At 25.7% G+C, this 24,697-nt stretch overlaps 1 protein-coding gene across 1 annotated transcript in view; it reads left to right on the forward strand.

Moving 5' to 3' along the window:
* Positions 1 to 5,618: 5,618 nt before the first annotated feature.
* LOC145256423 (UDP-glucuronosyltransferase 1A3-like) overlaps positions 5,619 to 24,697 on the forward strand; it is an 83,565-nt gene continuing 64,486 nt past the window's right edge. Inside the window, exon 1 of the mRNA XM_080115309.1 lies at positions 5,619 to 5,683. The gene's annotated coding sequence lies outside the window, so the exon portion shown is untranslated. The remainder of the gene's footprint in view (positions 5,684 to 24,697) is intronic.

Here is a 24,697-nt window from a genome sequence, read left to right on the forward strand (position 1 = left end):
GTTTTTACAAATCTCATTCAGTTTTTTATAAGTTTTTCCAAAGTCTCAAATCTCTTCACACACAGCGACAGACGGTTGGATGGGGAAGGTGGAGGGGTCCCCTCTCCAGGGAACGGCGGTTCTCTACGATCTGTTCTTTCCGAATTCAACAAGCAATCTACTTAATTTTAGAGCGTATCGACGCGATGTGGGTGGGGTGGAAGTCTCCCCAGCCAATCAAATCACGCTAAGCCCCAACGATCTGAGACCCCATTCAAGACTAAAAATCCCATAACCTCGAAGTCATCAGCTATCACTCAGCCAGTATGATATGTTCGTCTAATATCCTCGCATTTCCTGTTGTTGAGTTTTCCCAAACAACAAAATATCTCAGGTCTTCAACCAAAAAAAAAAAAAACAAACAAATATATCCATTTTGACAGTGAATTAAAATATATCTATATTTATCTTCTCTATCTTAAATCCTCGGGTTATCTGGCGTCACCCGGGAATGATAAGCTACGTCAGCGTAGTTCTAACGCTCCTCAATGGTGGATTACGTTACATGTAGGAGTCTGACACTTAATTTTGTGAGTCTACAGAGGAAAAATAAAACTCTGCTCCTACTGCTGCTCACCCTCACAGAAAATTGTACAGAGGCAACAAGTAGCGGGGCCAAAGATAGGGGAGCTACGTAGAATGTTTTGAAATCCGTTCAACCCCAGCACCCAAAATACGAAAACGCTAAATGTGCTTGAAATCTTGCCTAGTAAATCTCTTCGAACAAATGTTTTAAAAATATCTATGAACATTTTTAATGTAAATGCTTTTAAAATGTAGACGTTTTAGTTCCCTACTTTAATTTCTATCGACAAAGTATGTCAATATAATGAATTTATATTGTTTTAACTGTTTTTAACCAATATTTTGTTAATCAGGCTCATTTGAAATAATTTATTCAAACGAATCTTAAAATATTCATATGCTATATATATATATATATATATATATATATATATATATATATATATATATATATATATATACAGTCCTGGTCTAACGCATAAAACCACTTAAGAAAGTAAGCGTTTACGCATATTATCGAATTTTTAATCACACAAATGGTTGAAACCATTGCCAAAAGGGAAAATATGATGGGAAAAAAAATAAAATCTGATTCATTTGAAATCTTAACCTTGATTGGTCAATTTAAGTCGACAAATCTCCCTTATTTGTCATACTGAACTGGTTTTACATGTGTTTCACATTCAAGCATACGATAAAGCTTGATCTTTTTTTTATTTTTCTACTGGATCATTTTCTTTTGGCATTTACTCTAATTTCGCCATGACTCATAAGTATGTAATGTTTTCACCTGAAATGCGTTGGTTTAAAAGATCAATTTAAACGAGCATCAAATCAGGTTTAGACATCGCATTCTTCCAACATAAGTTGGCGTAACCTTTTTAGCTAAGCATACTCGTGACTCCTTATGTCATATCGTTTACGACTATTTAGCTTTGGTTTCATTAAAAAATAAAACTGCGTCATCTTAGATGTTTTATAACTAAAACTGCGTACGGATTGATTCACATTTACTGCAGCGGCGGATCTGTACGAGCTTGAATTTTAAATAGCAAATCTATTTGTTATATTAATATTAGGGTTTCTTTTCTATGTCGTAAATACTACTCTTATGATCTTATTCCAAAAAATAATTTACTTTTTTCCTAGTACAAATGGTTCCCTTCATTAAATAACTATGGTTAGTTTTTTTCATAAAATACTCACTGCTCCTTGAATCCGTTGCCTGTTAACTTCCAGAATTTCCCAGTGGTACACATCCAGGACCTTTATATACCGCCAGTATTTTGTCATATCACCGATAAATATAAAGTTTACTAGACTCTATACACATTAAGCTTTTTGAAAATGGTTGCCTAACCACACTTATTTTTCAAGCCTATCAAAGGTTTTGCAAACCTGGTATTACAAGTATCTCGAAATTAGTCTCCATTTCTAGACACTAGAGAACGTGCTGTTAAATAATATGAAAAGAAAGATGTTGAATCTAAGCTAAATTAGAGAATAGTCTTCCATTTTAAAAATTCAGATTTCTCCTATTTTAAGGGTTTTAAGTCCTATTCAAATATGAAAGTAACTGATACTATTAATAAATTAAATAAAATTGTCGAATTCCAGACATGAGAACAAAATCGATTATAAAAATGAATTAAAAAAAATGAATTAATACATATGTCTTCTGTATTTCCCTAAACTAACCGATCACATTGAATTTTATTGTTGGGCAATAGATTAAAATTTTTCATCAAAATTCAGATGGCTACGAGCTTTAAAACTTTAATAGAAACTACGCCTGTTGTTAAATATATATACAAGCAGAGTGCCCGGTGATAAAATACGCTTAAATGTTTTTCAGATTCTGTACTATAGAATAAATATCTATTGATCATTATATAGTACCAATATGCAGTAATGATTTCTAAAGTTAAACATGATTTCGATGGCATCAGCTGGAATCGAAACAAAATCCTTCAAGGCTATGGCCTGAGTCGTTACCGTTTGAGCTGACGCCAGATATAATAATATATTAGTTACCCCAAAAGGTGTTAAAACTTAGAATATTTATGCATTTAAGTATTACTACACATAAAACTAGTCCTCTTCGAAGTAATCTCCTCCGGTTGCAATGCACTTAAACCATCCCAACAAGTTCTAGAAGACTCCATGGAAATGACCCTGTCACAGCCTCTCTCATCTCAATTGTCTCATATCGACAATCTTTAAGGTTTTCCTTGAGCTTAAAGAATAAACAAAAGCTGCAGAGAGCAAGGTCCGAACTATAGGGAATGCGAGGAACTGTCTGTATGCCCATCTTAGTTAAAGGTCTGTGACAAGGATACAGCACCGTCGAGAAAAACTTCACGCAAATATTCAACATCTTTAGTTCCTCACAAATAATTGTGTTCCCATCCTGACATAAAAACTGTGTACTTATCGTCTCTATAAACAATTGACGGTCTTTATTCATTAAATTCTTTATTTGGCCAATCAACTCTGGTGTTCTTACTTCCTTACTCTTTCCACACCTCTTATCTCTCACTGACTCCCTACCTTCCTTGAATCTCTTATGCCACTCAAAACTGATACTCAATCCATGCAAGATTGTCCGAAAGCAGTCTGAAGCAAAAAAAAAAAAAAAAAAAAAAAAAACGCAACTGAGCAGGCAGCCCGCCATATTGACGAAATTATCAGATATGGCGGCTCTCATTTAAAGTCGGTGTGTCAGGATAATTCGTGGTAAAAGTTTTTAATGTTTTATATTCCGGCTGGTATTTTGTTTGTTTCTTTTATCTTGCTTCTTTTCGGTTTTATTTTGCAAGAAACTTATGCAGAAACAAAACCAAGATTGAATAGAATGGACGGTTCTGTTAAGTACGGACAATTAACATTACTAATGATTAATTTGTTTTTTCTCGTGTAAAATAAAACTTTTTAATAGAATATATTTTTTTCAAGTCTGTTCCTATTTAACCCATAGTTGGGACCCTAACAAGTACTACCATTCCGGGTAAGAGTGGACCTGGGATCAATGGCAATTAAAAGGTGGCTCCACTCTCCCCAAATCCCGCAAGCTGGGGCCTCACCATCGGATATGGTTTAGCGAACATTGAAATCTTCAGACGTTAATGTTAGTTGAGGTATGCGCAGACAGGGTATTATCGATTTTCTTAGCCATACTCTCAATGAGAGCTACTCCTTCTTTGTAGGAATGGTAAAGTGCAAATATATATGCTGTGTTGTGCGTAAATGCTACTCTAAAACGAGTGTAGGGATTATTGGTGTCTTCTTTAGAGATGTCCCTGCTACAGGATAAGCTATCTGTAATTTAGATATATATTTCATGTCTATGGCGATTTTGATAGTCGGGTTTGGATATGAAGTTAGAATAGCCTTTGATGAAAAAATCGGCTAAGGAAGCAGTTGAGCTAATGCCAATTTCATACAAGGACAACAGGTGATGTAAGGTCTCCCGTAATTGGATTTCAACCTCTGAAAGGTTGAAACGTATCTTAGATGTTAGAAGAGACCTACCTTGAGATGGACGGGGGGTCTACGATGGAAGTTGTAGTTCAGGGGTTTTCTCTTGTCATGTTTTTTTGGAATTCTTAATAGTTACGTTGGGGAGGAGGCCATCATAGTCGTTTAGAACAAGGTTAAGGGGAAGAGAGATAGAATGTGGGCGAAGGAGAAAGTAAAGATAGAAAACTTTTGTGGGCCCTTCTGTGCATGACATTGGCATAACCGAAAAACCCTCGCGTTTCAGTGTTGGATGCAGTCATTTTAAATAAAACTCTTGCTGAGGAAACGTCTAAACCTATACCCTGCCAGTGTCAGGAAATAATGCAGATCGTGACTCATCGGAAAATATGATATTGAACCAAAAGGCCGCTCCATTGTCTCACAAGCTCAATCTTTTCTGCGCTTGATATTGGCAGAACGAAGGTTTTCGTCTTGCAATTCATTATAATAGCCCAGCGTGTGAAGATACTTGACGGCTGTTCTGGGACTAACACCAGCTTGTGTTTCAATTTCACAAAGACTTTACACCGAAAATACGCTTCAACATTTCTTCTCACAAGACGCAAGGTCCTTTCAGAGAGTCCCGGAAGATCTAGATGAGGTTTTGTGCACTCTTGTCCTTTCCTGTGAATGGCACGATTACTCTATTAACATTAGAACTGGGTATCATAAGATTTTTACATTGACCAAGTCCCATAATTTGTCCTCACGAAATGTGTCTTATTTTTTGTTCGTTTTTTTTTTCTTTTTTTTTTTTTTACAAATTCCAGTCGTTTGTTCTTGTTGGCCTGAGACAAGTATAGCTTATTCCTTGCTTTGCATCCATTTACTCCCACATCTGTGCCTAAATCAAAACGTGGATTCCATGAACAAAGCTTCTTTCTTAGAACTGCACGCCTGTGGAACTCTGTTCCGTCTGCCTGCTTCCCACCGGACTACAACTTGGATGTCTTCAAGTCCAACATTAACAAATTCCTAATGAACCGCCCCCTTAAGTAAACACTTCATCAAATCTCCACACTAACGTAATGTACTTGCAATAACCCTTATCCCTGAGTGGCTTCCGGGCCTTGATAAGTGGTGATCACTGTGTAAAAAAAAAAATTCTGATATGCCTGATACTTCTGTGGGTCGTGGCATGCTTCAATGTTCTTAGATGCAATTTTAATTAGATATTCTAAATTATTTCAGTATTATTTTTTCCTGTAAAAATAAGCATATGTTAAGCTTAAGAAAATATTTATCAAAGTATCTGTTCTTTTCTGTCGTGTGTGTGTGTGTATGTCAAAGTGTATCGTCTGCAAACTGATTTACGTTATGACTCTACAATTATTTCCTGATAACAAATAATCTTATCTTTTACCTGACAAAAAAGCGCTTTCATATACTGTGTATATATATATGTATGTATATATATATATATATATGCATGTGTATGTATATATTGCTCGTGTTTGTACATACATTTCTGTATTATCGATAAGACGTCGATAAAAGAAAAACAATATAAGATTCTTTTTCAAACGAAATAAATTTTGCAAGGTGAATGAAGTATTAGACTTTCTGAAAACTATATTGAATTAAAACTTCATTTTTGCTGGTAAGTAAATAGTATTTTACTTTTACAGTTACACGCATACACACATGCATAGAAAGATATATGCTATCTATTAAGCTGCATTTTTATGCTATATTGGGCAATGGTAATATTGCTAAAAACATTTAATTCGCAGGGCTGGATATAAACAAAGAATATTGCACAAAGAAAACGGAGACTCGTCACCTTAGTTGTCATTACATGCCAGTACAAAAATCATTGGTTTAGTAATATTATCCGCAAATAATCTTAATACATAATATACTGTCGGAAATAAATTTCAATGTCAATCACACACACACACACACACACACACACACACACACACACACACATACCCATATATATATATATATATATATATATATATATATATATATATATATATATATATATATATATAGCCTTGCGCAAAATTATGGAGCACCAATGAAAAATCGAAATGTGTCTTATTTTTTGTTCGTTTTTTTTTCTTGTTTTTTTTTCTTTTTTTACAAATTCCAGTCGTTTTTTCTTGTTGGCCTAAGACAAGTATAGCTTATTCCTTGCTTTACATCCATTTAATCCCACTTTTAATAACCTCCTCTCACTGTTCGAACTGATGTTTTTGTTTGCAGCCTCACTAAAGTTCAGCAACTAGCTGTGAAGAATCTTTCTTCCTATCTACAAGGGATGTTCTTTTCAAAAACCTGTCTTCCCTGACGGTTGTAGATTTTTGTATGGTCTTATTCTTCACTATTTTGAAAGGTTTTGTTTCCTTGTATCTTTTAAGTGTTGTTCGAACACCTTTCCTTGAACATTCTATCTTCCTGGAAATTTCTACCTAAGAATATCCTTCATCAGATAAAGCAATTTATGCCCTCTTAATCTCTGAAAGCTGCTTCTTGGGAGGCCTTTTCAATTAAATGTATTATTATAGCACTGGTAGAAATCAAATATTACCTGAAAAATAAGAAATAGCGTTTAGTATGACAATGAATTATTTTGAATATCGTAATGCATTTTACATGAAACTCAGTGACAACGCTTGATGTAGGCTTTAAAGCAAAACAAATACTACAACCTATTGGTACATATTTTACAGTTGCTCCCAGTTGTTCATTGTACGATTCTTAACCTTTTAAATATTATATTATTTGAATATTAAACTATTATCCGAAATTTTTTAGCTGTGCCTTAATTTTAGCCATGGCTGTATATTGTTTTCGGTACGACTTCATAAAGTCCTAGACACTCTGGTCTTTTCAAAATCCATTTATCCTAATCTTTTAAAGCTTATTTTTCAGACCATACTCTATTTTCCAATCCTATGAACCCTATAAATTCTTTATAAACCAATTTTCTTGTTCATGTCGTAAAATAGATTATGCTGTGCCCTGAACTTGGAAATTTATGGGAGTTTTGTAATCGCTTAGTTGGCATTGCACTCCAACCAATTTCTACCCAGAACATAATAAATAAAATCTATCTTTATTCCTAGAAAACAAAATCATCTACACGATATTATTAGTCAAAACATAAGTTTACAGCATGAATATTAAAAAAAATTAAGAACTAGAAGAGTAACAACTTTAACCAGAATGAAGACACAAAATTTAATAAACCGAAAAGGATCTATACACTGTACAGAAAAAAGCAATATATTTAAATTATCTTATTTTTAAAAGCGATATCTATTGGAATATACTGAATATTCAAAATAAAGCCTATTGCAAAACGTTAAGTGTTTTTTTTTTGTTTTTTTTTTATTATTATTATCATCATCATCATCATCATCATCATCATCATCATCATCATCATTATTATTATTATTATTATTATTATTATTATTATACAGTGTAATCCGGATATAAGAGACTTCTCTTGTGACTACAGCTCTCTTATATCCGGGTTACACTGTACATTAACACATACTCTAATTTGAGGGAGAGAAAAACTCTCTTATATCCGTTTTTCTAATATTATTGTCTCTTATATCCGGGTTACAATATATTTGAACCATTTAACAATAACCCATTAATATTTTCCTATTCATAACTTAATTTCCATATCCAGTGTTACCAGAGACCCGCTAATTTAAATTAATTTTAATTGTTCAGATTTCAGAAGTTTAATTAAAACGCTTCTAAATTCATTAAAAATGTATGCGGACAAAAAACTAAATTCGTCTTTTAGTTGAATATTAAGTTCAATTTTCTAAACCAAATCTGTTTTGCTTGTGTAAGATATTTAAAAATCTATACTGTTTAATCGTAAAAATACAGTAATCTTTAAGTAACTGCATGTTTCGTTATGTGATGCAACGAAAATGATGGTTTCATAATGGTGACTAGGCTAAAGAATAACAAATTTATTATACGATGTTGCATTTAAAATATGAGCAACTCCTTATAATTTATGCGACTACATCTATAATATAAATATTGTCTGTTAAATTATTTGCATGTCTGCCTACAACTTTCGACAAAGGCGACGGATTTTCATGAAATCGGTATTCTCTTGAAGCCGACCATTCGAGTGACAAATATTGAAGAATTGGCTAAAAACATGATTTTTTTCCATTTTCACTGTGCCCTTTTTTACAGGGAGGGGTCACATTTTTTCGCCGATATTTTCGAAAGTCATTCTCCTATTTTCGGTTGACTAGCCTTAATTTAAACATCCGTCACTTCCGGTTTGGCAATGGGCGCAACAGCAAAGACGTTGTGCTTTTATTTTTTCACATTTCTCCTCCTCCGCGGTATCAGTTCGTGCCTGCCTACTACCACTTTTTTTCTCAACATACATCCAAACACCCGGCTAGTTTAAATATAAGGGAATACTTACAATTTACGATATTGTATTGAATATACAAGCTAATCCTTACAACTTATGACATTGTATTGAAAATATGAACAAATCCTTCCACTTTATGATATTGCATGGAAAATATGAGGGAATACGTACACTTTATGATATTGTATTGAAAACATGAACAAATCCTTACAATTTATGATATTGTATTGAAAATATAAAACAAACCTTACTAATTTATAATATTTTATTGAAAACATAAACCAATCCTTACATTTTATAATATTGCATGGAAATATGAACAAATCCTTACAATTTATTATATTGAATTGAAATATGAACAAATCCTTATAATTTACGATATTGCATTGAAAATATAAGGGAATCGTTACAATTTATGATATTGTATTGAAAATATGAACAAATCCAACAATTTATGATATTACATTGAAAATATAAAAGAATACTTACATTTTATAATATTGCATTGAAAATATGAACAAATCCTAGAATTTATGATATTACATTTAAAATATAAGAGAATACTTACATTTTATAATATTGCATTGAAAATATGAAAAAATCTTTAAAATTTATGATATTACATTTAAAATATAAGGGAATACTTACATTTTATAATATTGCATTGAAAATATGAAAATATCTTTACAATTTATGATAATGCATTGAAAATATAAGGGAATCCTTACATTTTATAATATTGCATTGAAAATATGAACAAATCCTAAAATTTATGATATTACATTGAAAATATAAGGGAATACTTACATTTTATAATATTGCATTGAAAATATGAACAAATCCAACAATTTATTATATTACGTTGAAAATATAAGAGAATACTTAAAATTTACGATATTGCATTAAAAATATGAAAACATCTTTACATTTTATGATAATGCATTGATAATATAAGGGAATCCTTACAATTTACGATATTGCATTGAAAATATAAGTAAATACTTACATTTTCAAATATTACATTGAAAATATTAACAAATCCTACAATTTATGATATTACATTTAAAATATAAGGGAATCTTTACATTTTATAATATTGCATTGAAAATATGAACAAATCCTACAATTTATGATATTACATTTAAAATATGAGCAAATCTTTACAATTTACGATATTGCATTGAAAATATGAGGGAATACTTCCATTTTATAATATTGCATTGAAAATATGAATAAATCTTTACAATTTATGATAATGCATTGAAAATATGAGGAAATCCTAACAATATATGATATTACATTGAAAATATGAGGGAATACTTACATTTAATAATATTACATTTAAATAATAAACAAATGCTACAATTTATAATATTACATTGAAAATATAAGGAAATACTTACATTTTATAATATTACATTGAAAATATGACCAAATCCTAGAATTTATGATATTATATTTAAAATATAAGCAAATACTTACATTTTATAATATTGCATTAAAAATATGAAAAATCCTACAATTTATGATATTACATTAAAAATATAAGGGAATACTTACATTTTACAATATTACATTGAAAATATAAACAAATCCTACAATTTATGATATTACAGAGTAAATATAAGGGAATACTTACATTTTATAATACTGAATTGAAAATATGAACAAATCCTTACAATTTATGATATCACATTAAAAATATAAAGAAATACTTATAATTATAATATTGTATTAAAAATATGAAAAAAATCATTACAATTTATGATATTGCATTGAAAATATAAGGGAATCCTTACAATTTATAATATTACATTGAAAAAATGAATAAATCCTACAATTTATGATATTACATTCACAATATTAGAAAATACTTATATTTTATAATATTGCATTGAAAATATAAACAAATCCTACGATCTATGATATTACACTGAAAACATTAACAAATCCTACAATTTATGAGATTACATTGAAAAAATTAGGGAATCCTTTCATTTTATAATATTACATTGAAAATATGAACAAATCCTACAATTTATGATATTACATTGAAAATATAAGGGAATACTTACATTTTATAATATTGCATTGAAAATATGAACAAATCTTTACAATTTATGATGTTACATTGAAAATATAAAGGAATACTTACATTTTACGAAATTGCAAAAAAAATATGAAAAAAGCTTTACAATTTATGATAATGCATTGAAAATATAAGGAAATACTTACATTTTATAATATTACATTGAAAATATCAACAAATCCTACAATTTATGATATTACATTGAAAATATAAGGAAATACATACATTTTATAATATAGCATTGAAAATATTAACAAATCCTACAATATATGATATTACATTGAAAATATAACGATATACTTACAATTAACGATATTGCATTGAAAATATGAAAAAATCTTTACAATTTATGATAATGCATTGAAAATATAGGGGAATCCTTATAATTTACGATATTGCATTGAAAATACAAGGTAATACTTACATTTAATAATATTACATTGAAAATATTAACAAATCCTACAATTTATTATATTACATTTAAAATATAAGGGAATACTTACAATTTACGATATTGCATTGAAAATATAAGGGAATACTAACATTTTATTATATTGCATTGAAAATATTAATAAATCCTAAGATTTAGGATATTACATTTAAAATATAAGGAAATACTTACATTTTATAATATTGCAGTAAAAATTAAACAATCTTAACAATTTATGATAATGGATTGAAAATATAAGGGAATACTTACATTTTATAATATTTAATTGAAAATATCAACAAATCCTTCAATTTATGAAATTGCATTGAAAATATAAGGGAATCCTTGCATTTTATAATATTGCATTCGAAATATTAACAAATCCTACAATTTATGATATTACATTGAAAATATAAATGTATACTTACAATTTACGATATTGCATTGAAAATATGAAAAAATCTTTACAATTTATGATAATGTATTGAAAATATAAGAGAATCCTTACAATTTACGATATTGCATTGAAAATATGAGGTAATAATTACATTTTATAATATAAATTGTAAATAGTAACAAATCCTACAATTTATGATATTACATTGAAAATATAAACACATCTTTACAATTTACGATATTGCATTGAAAATATAAGGTAATACTTACATTTTATAATATTGCATTGAAAATATGACTAAATCTTTACAATTTATGATAATGCATTGAAAATAGGAGAAAATCTTTACAATTTATGATATTATATTCAAAATATGAGGGTACACGTACATTTAATAATATTACATTGAAAATATTAGCAAAACCTACAATTTACGATATTACATTGAAAATATAAGGGAATACTTACATTTTATAATACGACATTGAAAATATGACCAAATCCTACAATTTATGATATTACATTGAAAATATAAAGGAATACTTATATTTACTAATATAACATTGAAAATATGACCAAATTCTACAATTTATGATATTACATTAAAAATAATAAAAGAATACTTATATTTACTAATATAACATTGAAAATATTAACAGATCCTACAATTAATTACATTAAAAATGTAAGAGAATATTACATTTTATTATATTGCATTGAAAATATGAACAAATCCTACGATTTATGATATTACATTTAAAATATGAGGGAGTACTTAAATTTTACAATGTGGCATTGAAAATATGAACAAAACCTACAATTTATTATATTACATAAAAAATATAAGGCAATACTTACATTTTATAACATTGCATTAAAAATATGAAAAAATCTTAAAAATTAATGATATTTATATTAAAAATACAAGGTAATACTTGCATTTTATAATATTGTATTGTAAAATATGAAAAAATCATTACAATATATGACAATGCATTGAAAATATCAGGGAATCCTAACAATTTATAATATTTACTTAAAAATATTAACAAATCCTACAATTTATGATATTACATTGAAAATATAAGGAAATACTTACATTTTATAATATTGCATTGAAAATATGAACTAATCCTACAATTTATGATATTACATTTAAAATATAAGGAAATACTTACATTTTATAATATTGTATTGAAAATATTAACAATTCCTAAAATTTAACATATTACATTTAAAATATAAGGGAATACTTACATTTTATAATATTGCATTGAAAATATGAAGAAATCTTTACAATTTATGAAAATGCATTAAAAATATGAGGGAATACTTACATTTTATAATATTGCATTGAAAATATGAACAAATCCCACGATTAATGATATTGCATTAAAAATTAAAGGGAATACTTACATTTTACATTATTGCATTGAAAATATTAACAAATCCTACAAGTTATGATATTACATTGAAAATATAAGGGAATACTAACAATTTACGATATTGCATTAAAAATATGAAAAAAAAATTTAAATTTATGGTTATGAATTGAAAATATAACGGATTCCTTACAATTTACGATATTGCATTGAAAATATAAGGGATTATTTACATTTTATGATATTATATTGAAAATATTAACAAATCCTACGATTTATGATATTACATTGAAAATATAAGGGAATACTTACATTTTATAATATTGCATTGAAAATATTAACAAGACCTACAATTTATGATATTACATTGAAAATATTAACAAATCTTTACAATTTACGATATAGCATTGAAAATATAAGGGAATACTTTCATTTTATGATATAGCATTGAAAATATGAGGGAATACTTACAATTTATCATAATGCATTGAAAATATAAGGAAATCCTTAAAATTTATGATAGTATATTGAAAATATGAGGTAATACTTACATTTAATAATATTACATTGAAAACATTAACAAATCCTACAATTTATGATATTGCATTGAAAATATAAGGGAATGTAAGTACATTTCATAATATTACATTGAAAATATGAAAAAATCCTACGATTTATAATTTTACATTTAAGATATAAGGGAATACTTTCATTTCATTATATTGAATTAAAAATATAAATAAATCCTACAATTAATTATATTACATTGAAAATATAAGGCAATGCTTACATTTTATAATATTGCATTGAAAATATGGACAAATCTTTACAATTTATGATATTAGATTAAAAATATAAGGGAATACTTACATTTTATAATATTGTATTGAAAAAATGAAAAAATCATTACAATTTATGATAATGCATTGAAAATATGAGGGAATCCTTACAATTTATAATATTACGTTGAAAATATTAACAAATCGTACAATTTGTGATATTACATTTAAAATATAAGGAAATACTTGCATTTTATAATATTGCATTGAAAATATTAACAAATCCTACAATTTATTATATTACATTGAAAATATAAGGGAATACTTACAGTTTATAATATTGCATTGAACATATGAACAAATCCTACAATTTATTATATTACATTGAAAATATGAACCCTTTTTTACGATTTACGGTATTGCATTTAAACTCTGAGGGAATACTTACATTTTATAATATTGCATTGAAAATATGAAAAAATATTTACAATGTATAATAATGCATTGAAAATATAAGGATATCCTTACACTTTGTGATATTACATTGAAAATATGAAGGAATACTAACATTTTATAATATTACATTGAAAATATTAAAAAATCCTACGATTTATAATATTACATTGAAAATATAAGGGAATACTTACGTTTCATAATATTACATTGAAAATATTAACAAATCTTACGATTTATGATATTACATTGAAAATATAAGGCAATACTTACATTTTATAATATTACATTGAAAATATGACCAAATCCCACAATTTATGATATTACATTGAAAATACAAGGGAATACTTACATTTTATAATATTGCATTGAAAATATGACAAATCCTACAATTTATGATATTACATTTAAACTATAAGGGAATACTTACATTTTGTAATATTATATTGAAAATATGAACAAATCCTAAAATTTAAGATATTATGTTTAAAATATAAGGGAATACTTCCATTTAATAATATTGCATTGAAAATATGAAATAATCTTTAAAATTTATGGTATTACATTAATAATATAATGTAATACTTACATTTTATAATATTGTATTGAAAATATTAAAAAATAATTACAATTTATGATATTGCATTTAAAATATAAGGGAATATTTACAATTTATAATTTTACATTTAAAATATGAACAAATCGTTACAATTTATGATATTACATTTTTAATATAAGGGAATACTTACATTTTATGATATAAGGGAATACTTATATTTTATAATATTGCATTGAAAATATGAACAAATTCTACAATCTATGATATTACATTGAAAATATTAACAAATCCTATAATTTATGATATTACATTGAAAATATGAGGGAATACTTATATTTTATAATATTACATTGAAAATATTACCAAATCCTACAATTTATGATATTACATTTAAAATATAAGGGAATACTTACATTTTATAATATTGCATTGAAAATATTAACAAATCCTACAATTTATGATATTACATTTAAAATATAAGGAAATACTTACATTTTATAATTGCATTGAAAATATTAACAAATCCTACAATTTATGATATTACATTGAAAATATAAGGGAATACTTACATTTTATAATATTGCATTTACAATATTAAAAAATCGTTACAATTTATGATATTACATTTAAAATATAAGGGAATCCTTACATTTTATTATATTGCATTGAAAATATTTATAGATCCTACAGTTTATGATATTACATTTAAAATATAAGGGTTACTTACATTTTATAATATTGCATTGAAAATATGATAAATTTACAATTTATTATAATGTATTTAAAATATAAGGGAATCCTTACAATTTACGATATTGCATTGAAAATATTAGGGAATACTTACATTTTAAAAAATTACATTAAAAATATGAACAAATCCTACAATTTATTATATTACATTGAAATTACAGAGGAATACTAGCATTTTATAATATTGCATTGAAAATATAACCAAATCCTGCAATTTATGATATTTTATTGAAAACATAAGATAATCTATACATTTTTAATATTGCATTGAAAATATGAAAAAAATCTTTACAATTTATGATAATGCATTGAAAATATAAGGGAATACTTACATTTTATAATATTTAATTGAAATATGAACAAATCCCACGATTTATGATATTACATTGAAAATATAAGGACATACTATCATTTTATAATATTCCATTGAAAATATTAACAAATCCTACAATTTAAAATATTACATTAAAAATATTAACAAATCTGTACAATTTACGATATTGCATTGAAAATATGAGGGAATACTTTCATTTTATGATATAGCATTGAAAATATGAGGGAATACTTACAATTTATCATAATGCATTGAAAATATAAGGAAATCCTTACAATTTATGATAGTATATTGAAAATATGAGGGAATACTTACATTTAATAATATTACATTGAAAATATTAACAAATCCTACAATTTATTATATTACATTGAAAATATAAGGGAATACTTACATTTCCTAATATTACATTGAAAATATGAACTAATCCAACAATTTATGATATTACAATTAAGATATAAGGGAATACTTTCATTTCATTATATTGCATTGAAAATATAAATAAATCCTACTATTTATTATATTACATTTAAAATATAAGGCAATACTTACATTTTATAATATTGCATTGAAAATATGAACAACTCTTTACAATTTATGTAATTACATTAAAAATATAAGGGAATACTTACATTTTATAATATTGTATTGAAAATATGAAAAACATCATTACAATTTATGATAATGCATTGAAAATATGAGGGAATCCTTACAATGTATAATATTAAATTGAAAATATTAACAATTCGTACAATTAATGATATTACATTTAAAATATAAGGGAATACTTGCATTTTATAATATTGCATTGAAAATATTAACAAATCCTACAATCTATGATATTACATTGAAAATATTAACAAATCCTACAATTTATTATATTACATTGAAAATATAAGGGAATACTTACATTTTATAATATTACATTTAAAATGTGAACAAATCCAACAATTTATGATATTACATTGAAAATATAATGGAATACTTACATTTCATAATATTACATTGAAAATATAACGAAATCCTACGATTTATGATATTACATTTAAAATATAAGGGAATACTTACATTTAATAATATTGCATTGAAAATATTAACAAATCCTACAATTTATGATATTACATTAAAAATATAAGGAAATACTTACATTTTATAATTGCATTGAAAATATGAACAAATCCTACAATTTATTATATTACATTTAATATACAAGGGAATACTTACATGTTATAATATTGCATTTAAAATATTAAAAAATCGTTACAATTTATGATATAACATTTAAAATATAAGGGAATACTTACATTTTATTATATTGCATTGAAAATATTTATAGATCCTACAGTTTATGATATTACATTTAAAATATAAGGGATACTTACATTTTATAATATTGCATTGAAAATATGACAAATTTACAATTTATTATAACGCATTTAAAATATAAGGGAATCCTTACAATTTACGATATTGCATTTAAAATAAAAGGGAATACTTACATTTTAAAAAATTACATTGAAAATATGAACAAATCCTACAATTTATTATATTACATTGAAAATACAAAGGAATACTAGCATTTTATAATATTGCATTGAAAATATAACCAAATCCTGCAATTTATGATATTTTATTGAAAACATAAGATAATCTATACATTTTTAATATTGCATTGAAAATATGAAAAAAATCTTTACAATTTATGATAATGCATTGAAAATATAAGGGAATACTTACATTCTATAATATTTAATTGAAATATGAACAAATCCCACGATTTATGATATTGCATTTAACATTAAAGGGAATACTTACATTTTATAATATTGCATTGAAAATATTAACAAATCCTACAAGTTATGATATTACATCGAAAATATAAAGGAATACTTACAATTTACGATATTGCATTTAAAATATGAAAAAATATTTATAATTTATGGTTATGCATTGAAAATATAAGGGATTCCTTACAATTTACGATATTGCATTAAAAATATAAGGGATTACTTACATTTTATAATATTATATTGAAAATTTTAACAAATCCTACGATTTATGATATTACATTGAAAATATAAGGACATACTTACATTTATAATATTGCATTGAAAATATTAACAAATCCTACAATTTATAATATTACATTAAAATATTACCAAATCTGTACAATTTACTATATTGCATTGAAAATATGAGGGAATACTTTCATTTTATGATATAGCATTGAAAATATGAGGGAATACTTACAATTTATCATAATGCATTGAAAATATAAGGAAATCCTTACAATTTATGATAGTATATTGAAAATATGAGGGAATACTTACATTTAATAATATTACATTGAAAATATTAACAAATCCTACAATTTATGATATTACATTGAAAATATAAGGGAATACTCACATTTCATAATATTACATTGAAAATATGAACTAATCCTACAATTTATGATATTACAATTAAGATATAAGGGAATACTTTCATTTCATAATATTGCATTGAAAATATAAATAAATCCTACAATTTATTATATTACATTTAAAATATAAGGGAATCCTTACATTTTATAATATTACATTAAAAATATGAACAAATCTTTACAATTTATGTAATTACATTTTATAATATTGTATTGAAAATATGAAAAAAATCATTACAATTTATGATAATGCATTGAAAATATGAGGGAATCCTTACAATGTATAATATTACATTGAAAATATTAACAATTCGTACAATTTATGATATTACATTTAAAATATAAGGGAATACTTGCATTTTATAATATTGCATTGAAAATATTAACAAATCCTACAATCTATGATATTACATTGAAAATATTAACAAATCCTACAATTTATTATATTACATTGAAAATATAAGGGAATACTTACATTTTATAATATTACATTGAAAATGTGAACAAATCCTACAATTTATGATATTACATTGAAAATATAATGGAATACTTACATTTCATAATATTACATTGAAAATATGAACAAATCCTACAATTTATGATATTACATTTAAAATATAAGGGAATACTTACATTTTATAATATTGCATTAAAAATATGAATAAATCCTACAATTTATGATATTACATTGAAAATATAAGGGAATGCTTACATTTTATAATATTACATTTAAAATATGGACAAATCCTACAATTTATAATATTACATTTAAAATATAAGGGAATACTTACATTTTATAATATTGCATTGATAATATTACCAAATCCTACAATTTATGATATTACATTGAAAATATAAGGGAATACTTACATTTTATAATATTGCATTGCAAATATGAAATAATCTTTACAATTTATGATATTACATTTAAAATACTAGGCAATACGTACATTTTATAATATTGCATTGAAAATATGAAAAAATCTTTACAATTTATGATATTACATCAAAAATATAAGGAAATACTTACATTTTATAATATTGTATTGAAAATATGAAAAAATCATTACAATTTTTCATAATGCATTGAAAATGTAAGGGAATACTTACAGTTTATAATTTTTCATTTAAAATATGAAAAAATCGTTACAATTTATGATATTACATTTAAAATATAAGGGAATGCTTACATTTTATGATACAAGGGAATACTTATATTTTATAATATTGCATTGAAAATATGAACAAATCCTACAATCTATGATATTACATTGAAAATATTAACAAATCCTACAATTTATGATATTACATTTAAAATATAAGGGAATACTTACATTTTATAATATTGCATTGAAAATATTAACAAATCCTACAATCTATGATATTACATTGAAAATATAAGGGAATACTTACATTTTATAATATTGCATTGAAAATATGAAGAAATCGTTAAATTTATGATAATACATTTAAAATATAAGGGAATACTTACATTTTATGATATTGCATTTAAAATATCAAAACAGCTTTACAATTTATTATAATGCATTGAACATATACGTGAATCCTTACAATTTACGATATTACATTAAAAATATTAGGGAATACTTACATTTTATAATATTGCAGTGAAAATATAAAAAAATCTTTACAATTTATGATAATGCATTGAAAATATAAGGGAATACTTACATTTTATAATATTTAATTGAAAATAGGAACAAATCCCACAATTTAGAATATTGCACTTAAAATGAAAGGGAATACTTACATTTTACATTATTGCATTAAAAATATTAACAAATCCTACAATCTATGATATTACATTGAAAATATAAGGGAATACTTACAATTAACGATATTGCATTTAAAATATGAAAAAATATTTATAATTTATGGTTATGCATTTAAAATATAAGGGATTCCTTACAATTTACGATATTGCATTGAAAATATAAGGGATTACTTAAATTTATAATAATGCATTGAAAATATTAACAAATCCTACAATTTATGATATTACGTTGAAAATATTAACAAATCTTTACAATTTACGATATTGCATTAAAAATATGAGGGAATACTTACATTTTATAATATAGCATTGAAAATATGAGGGAATGCTTACAATTTATGATAATGCATTGAAAATATAAGGAAATCCTTACAATTTATGATAGTATATTGAAAATATGAATGAATACTTACATTTTACAATATTACATTGAAAATATGAACAAATCCTACAATTTATGATATTACATTTAAACTATGAGGAAATACTTTCATTTTATAATATTGCATTGAAAATATAAACAAATCCTACGATTTATGATATTACATTGAAAATATAAGGCAATACTTACATTTTATAATATTGCATTGAAAATATGAACAAATCTTTACAATTTATGATATTACATTGAAAATATAAGGCAATACTTACATTTTATAATATTGTATTGAAAATATGAAAAATCATTACAATTTATGATAATGCATTGATAATATAAGGGAATCCTTACAATTTATAATATTACATTGAAAATATTAACAAATCGTACAATTTATGATATTACATTTAAAATATAAGGGAATACTTACATTTTATAATATTACATTGAACATGTGAACAAATCCTACAATTTATGATATTACATTGAAAATATAATGGAATACTTACATTTTATAATATTACATTGAAAATATGAACAAATCCTACAATTTATGATATTACATTTAAAATATAAGAGAATACTTACATTTTATAATATTGCATTGAAAATATTAACAAATCCTACAATTTATGATATTACATTTTAAATATAAGGGAATACGTACATTTTATAATATTGCATTAAAAATATGAACAAATCCTACAATTTATGATATTACATTGAAAATATAAGGGAATGCTTACATTTTATAATATTACATTGAAAATATGAACAAATCCTACAATTTTTTAATATTAAATTTAAAATATAAGGGAATACTTACATTTTATAATATTTCATTTAAAATATTACCAAATCCTACAATTTATGATATTACATTGAAAATATAAGGGAATACTTATATTTTATAACATTGCATTGCAAACACGAAACAATCTTTACAATTTATGATATTACATTAAAAATATAAGGAAATACTTACATTTTATAATATTGTATTGAAAATATGAAAAAATCATTACAATTTATGATAAGGAATTTAAAATATAAGGGAATACTTTTATTTTATAATATTTCATTGAAAATATGAAAAAATCCTACAATCTATGATATTACATTTAAAATATTAACAAATCCTACAATTTATCATATTACATTGAAAATATAAGGGAATACTTACATTTTATAATATTGCATTGAAAATATTAACAAATCCTACAATTTATGATATTACATTTAAAATATAAGGGAATACTTATATTTTATAATATTGCATTTAAAATGTGAAAAAATCGTTACAATTTATGATATTACATTTAAAATATAAGGGAATACTTACATTTTGTGATATTGCATTTAAAATATCAAAAAATCTTTACAATTTATTATAATGCATTGAACATATACGGGAATCCTTACAATTAACGATATTGCATTGAACATATAAGGGATTACTTACATTTTATAATATTATATTGAAAATATTAACAAATCCTACGATTTATGATATTACATTTAAAATATAAGGGAATACTTCAATTTATAATAATGCATTGAAAATATTTACAAATCCTACAATTTATGATATTACATTGAAAATATTAACAAATTTTACAATTTACGATATTGCATTGAAAATATGAGGGAATACTTACATTTTATAATATAGCATTGAAAATATGAGGGAATCCTTACATTTTATAATAATGCATTGAAAATATGAAAAAATCTTTACAATTAATGATAATGCATTGAAAATATAAGGGAATCCTTACAATGTATGATATTGCATTGAAAATATGGAAAAGTCCTTACAATTTTTGATATTGCATTGAAAATATAAACAAGTTCTCACAATTTATGATATTGCATTGAAAATATAAAAATTTCTTACAATCTATTATATTACATTGAAAATATGAGCAAATTCTTACAATTTATTATATTGTATTGAAAATATGAAAAAGTCCTTACAATTTATGATATTGCATTGAAAATATAAGGGAATTCTTACAATCTATGCTATTGCATTGAAAATATGAAAAAGTCCTTACAATTTATGATATTGCATTGAAAATATAAAAAAGTTCTTACAATGTATTATATTGAATCGAAAATATTAAAAAGTTCTTACAATTTATGATATTACATTGAAAATATGAACAAATCCTTACAATGTATGATATTACAGTGAAAATATGAAAAAGTCCTTACAATTTATGATATTGCATTGAAAATATAAAAAAGTTCTTACAATCTATGATATTACATTGAAAATAATAACAAATCCTTACAATTTATGATATTGTATTGAAAATATGAAAAAGTCCTTACAATTTATGATATTGCATTGAAAATATAAACAAATCCTTACGATCTATGATATTACATTGAAAATATGAACAAATCGTTACACTTTATAGTATTTTTTTAATTCGAGTTTCACCCCAAACAATGCACAGTGGCACTTTGAAGCAGGGGGCTACTATCCGGGACTTAATTTTCAGCGGCATTATGAAGGGATATGAGTAGAATGATGTTGGTTCACATTACACTTGAACTTCTGCATATCAATACATTTGGGAAAGCAGAATCCCGGAAGGAAGTTCCAAAGACCTGCAGCTCTGGGGAACAGGCAGAGGGATGCAACATCTCATCGATGGGACAGAGGCTCAAGCCTAGATGACAATTCAGGACCTATCAGGTTGGCGACTCTCTTTTGAACTCTGTCCAGGAGCGAGAGACAAGCAGCAGAGGCACCAGCCCAGATGTGACAACAGTACTCCATACATGGGCGAATGGTGGCCTTATAGAGGTACAGGATACTTTCAGGCGTAAGTAGTTTTCTAGCACGGTAGAGGGAGTCAACCTTCCTTACAGCACGCTTGGCAAGCTCTCAATGTATCTATTCCAGTTCATATTCCCTGTAAACGTTAGGCCGAGGAGTTTAAAAGAAGTACTTTCAAGCAATGTGTTCTTGGCCATTGCTATTGATGGTAGAGAAGGTTTCTTGTAGTTATTGAAGGAAACAAGCTTAGTCTTAGCACCATTGAATATGACCATCCATTTTTGTCCCCATTCCACTAAAGATTGGAGGTCATCCTCTAGTGTTTCTGCCATTTTCTTGGATATGTGTTCATTTGTTTTCCCCTCATATCTGTTATAGAGAGTGGTGTCATCGGCAAATATACCCATCTCCGAAACAATTTTATCAGGGAGGTCATTTATGAATATCTGGAATAATAGAGGTCTAAGGATAGACCCCTGAGGTACTCCCGTATTTATATCATATTGTTTAGATGTACGGCCCTCGAGGACAACTTGGATTTTTTTCTTACTTAAGAAGGATTTAATTACATTATGAATTCTTCCAGTGATTCCATATGATCTAATTTTCCTTAGAAGACCATCGTGCCATACCCTGTCAAAAGCTTTAGATATATCAAGGGCCACCGCTCTACCCTCCCCTGTTTTATCCAATGAACGGTATATACGTTCAGAAACTACAGTTAAGATATCTGTTGTTGAACGGGCTTGCCTGAATCCATATTGACTGTCAGTCAGGAGTTAAGCAGGTGTTAGGTGCTGGACTAGGGCTTGATTAACTAAGGACTCAAATATTTTGGCGAAAAGCAAGAGGAGGATAATGGGGCGATAATTTAGTGGGTCAGTTCTTTCACCAGAATTCTTGAAGACTGGTACCACAGAAGCGGTTTTCCAGCAGTCGGCAGTGGAAATATAAGGGAATCCTTACAATTTATGATATTGCATTGAAAATATGAACAAATCCTTAAAATTTATGCGATTGCATTTACAATTTAGGCCAATCTTTATAATTCATGCTATTGCATTTAAAATATAAGCAACTCCATAGAATTTATTCTGTTGCATTTAAAATAAAGCTAAATCCTTATTTATGCTGTTGCATTATAGATATAAGAATATCCTTATAATTTATGATGTTGCATTTAAAATAAGCAAATACATATAATTTATGATATTACATTTAAAATATAGAAAAGTGCTTATAATATATGGTATTGTATTAAAAATATAAGCAAGTCCTTATAATTTATGCTATTGCATTTAAAATATGCAATTTCTTATAATTTATGCTATTGCATTTGAAATATAATATATATATGTGTGTGTGTGTGTGTGTGTGTGTGTGTGTGCTATTGCATGTAGAATATGTGAAAATCCTCACAATTAATGCTATTCCATTTAAAATATAGGAAAATACTTATTTAGCCATCGTCTTCAAATATATGCAAGTCTTTATAATTTATGCAAGTGCTTTTATAAGCAAATCCTTTTAATTTATGCAATTGCATTTTAAATAAAAACAAATCCTTATAATTTATGCTATTACATTTAAAGTGTAGGTAAGTCCTTATAATCTATATTCTTGCATTTAAAAGATAAGCGAGTCGTTATAATGCATACATTACATACATTTGAAATATG

The sequence above is a fragment of the Euprymna scolopes genome, chromosome 32 (genome assembly GCF_053919585.1).
Source record: "Euprymna scolopes isolate OS-2025 chromosome 32, ASM5391958v1, whole genome shotgun sequence".
In the NCBI taxonomy this organism is placed as follows: domain Eukaryota; kingdom Metazoa; phylum Mollusca; class Cephalopoda; order Sepiida; family Sepiolidae; genus Euprymna; species Euprymna scolopes.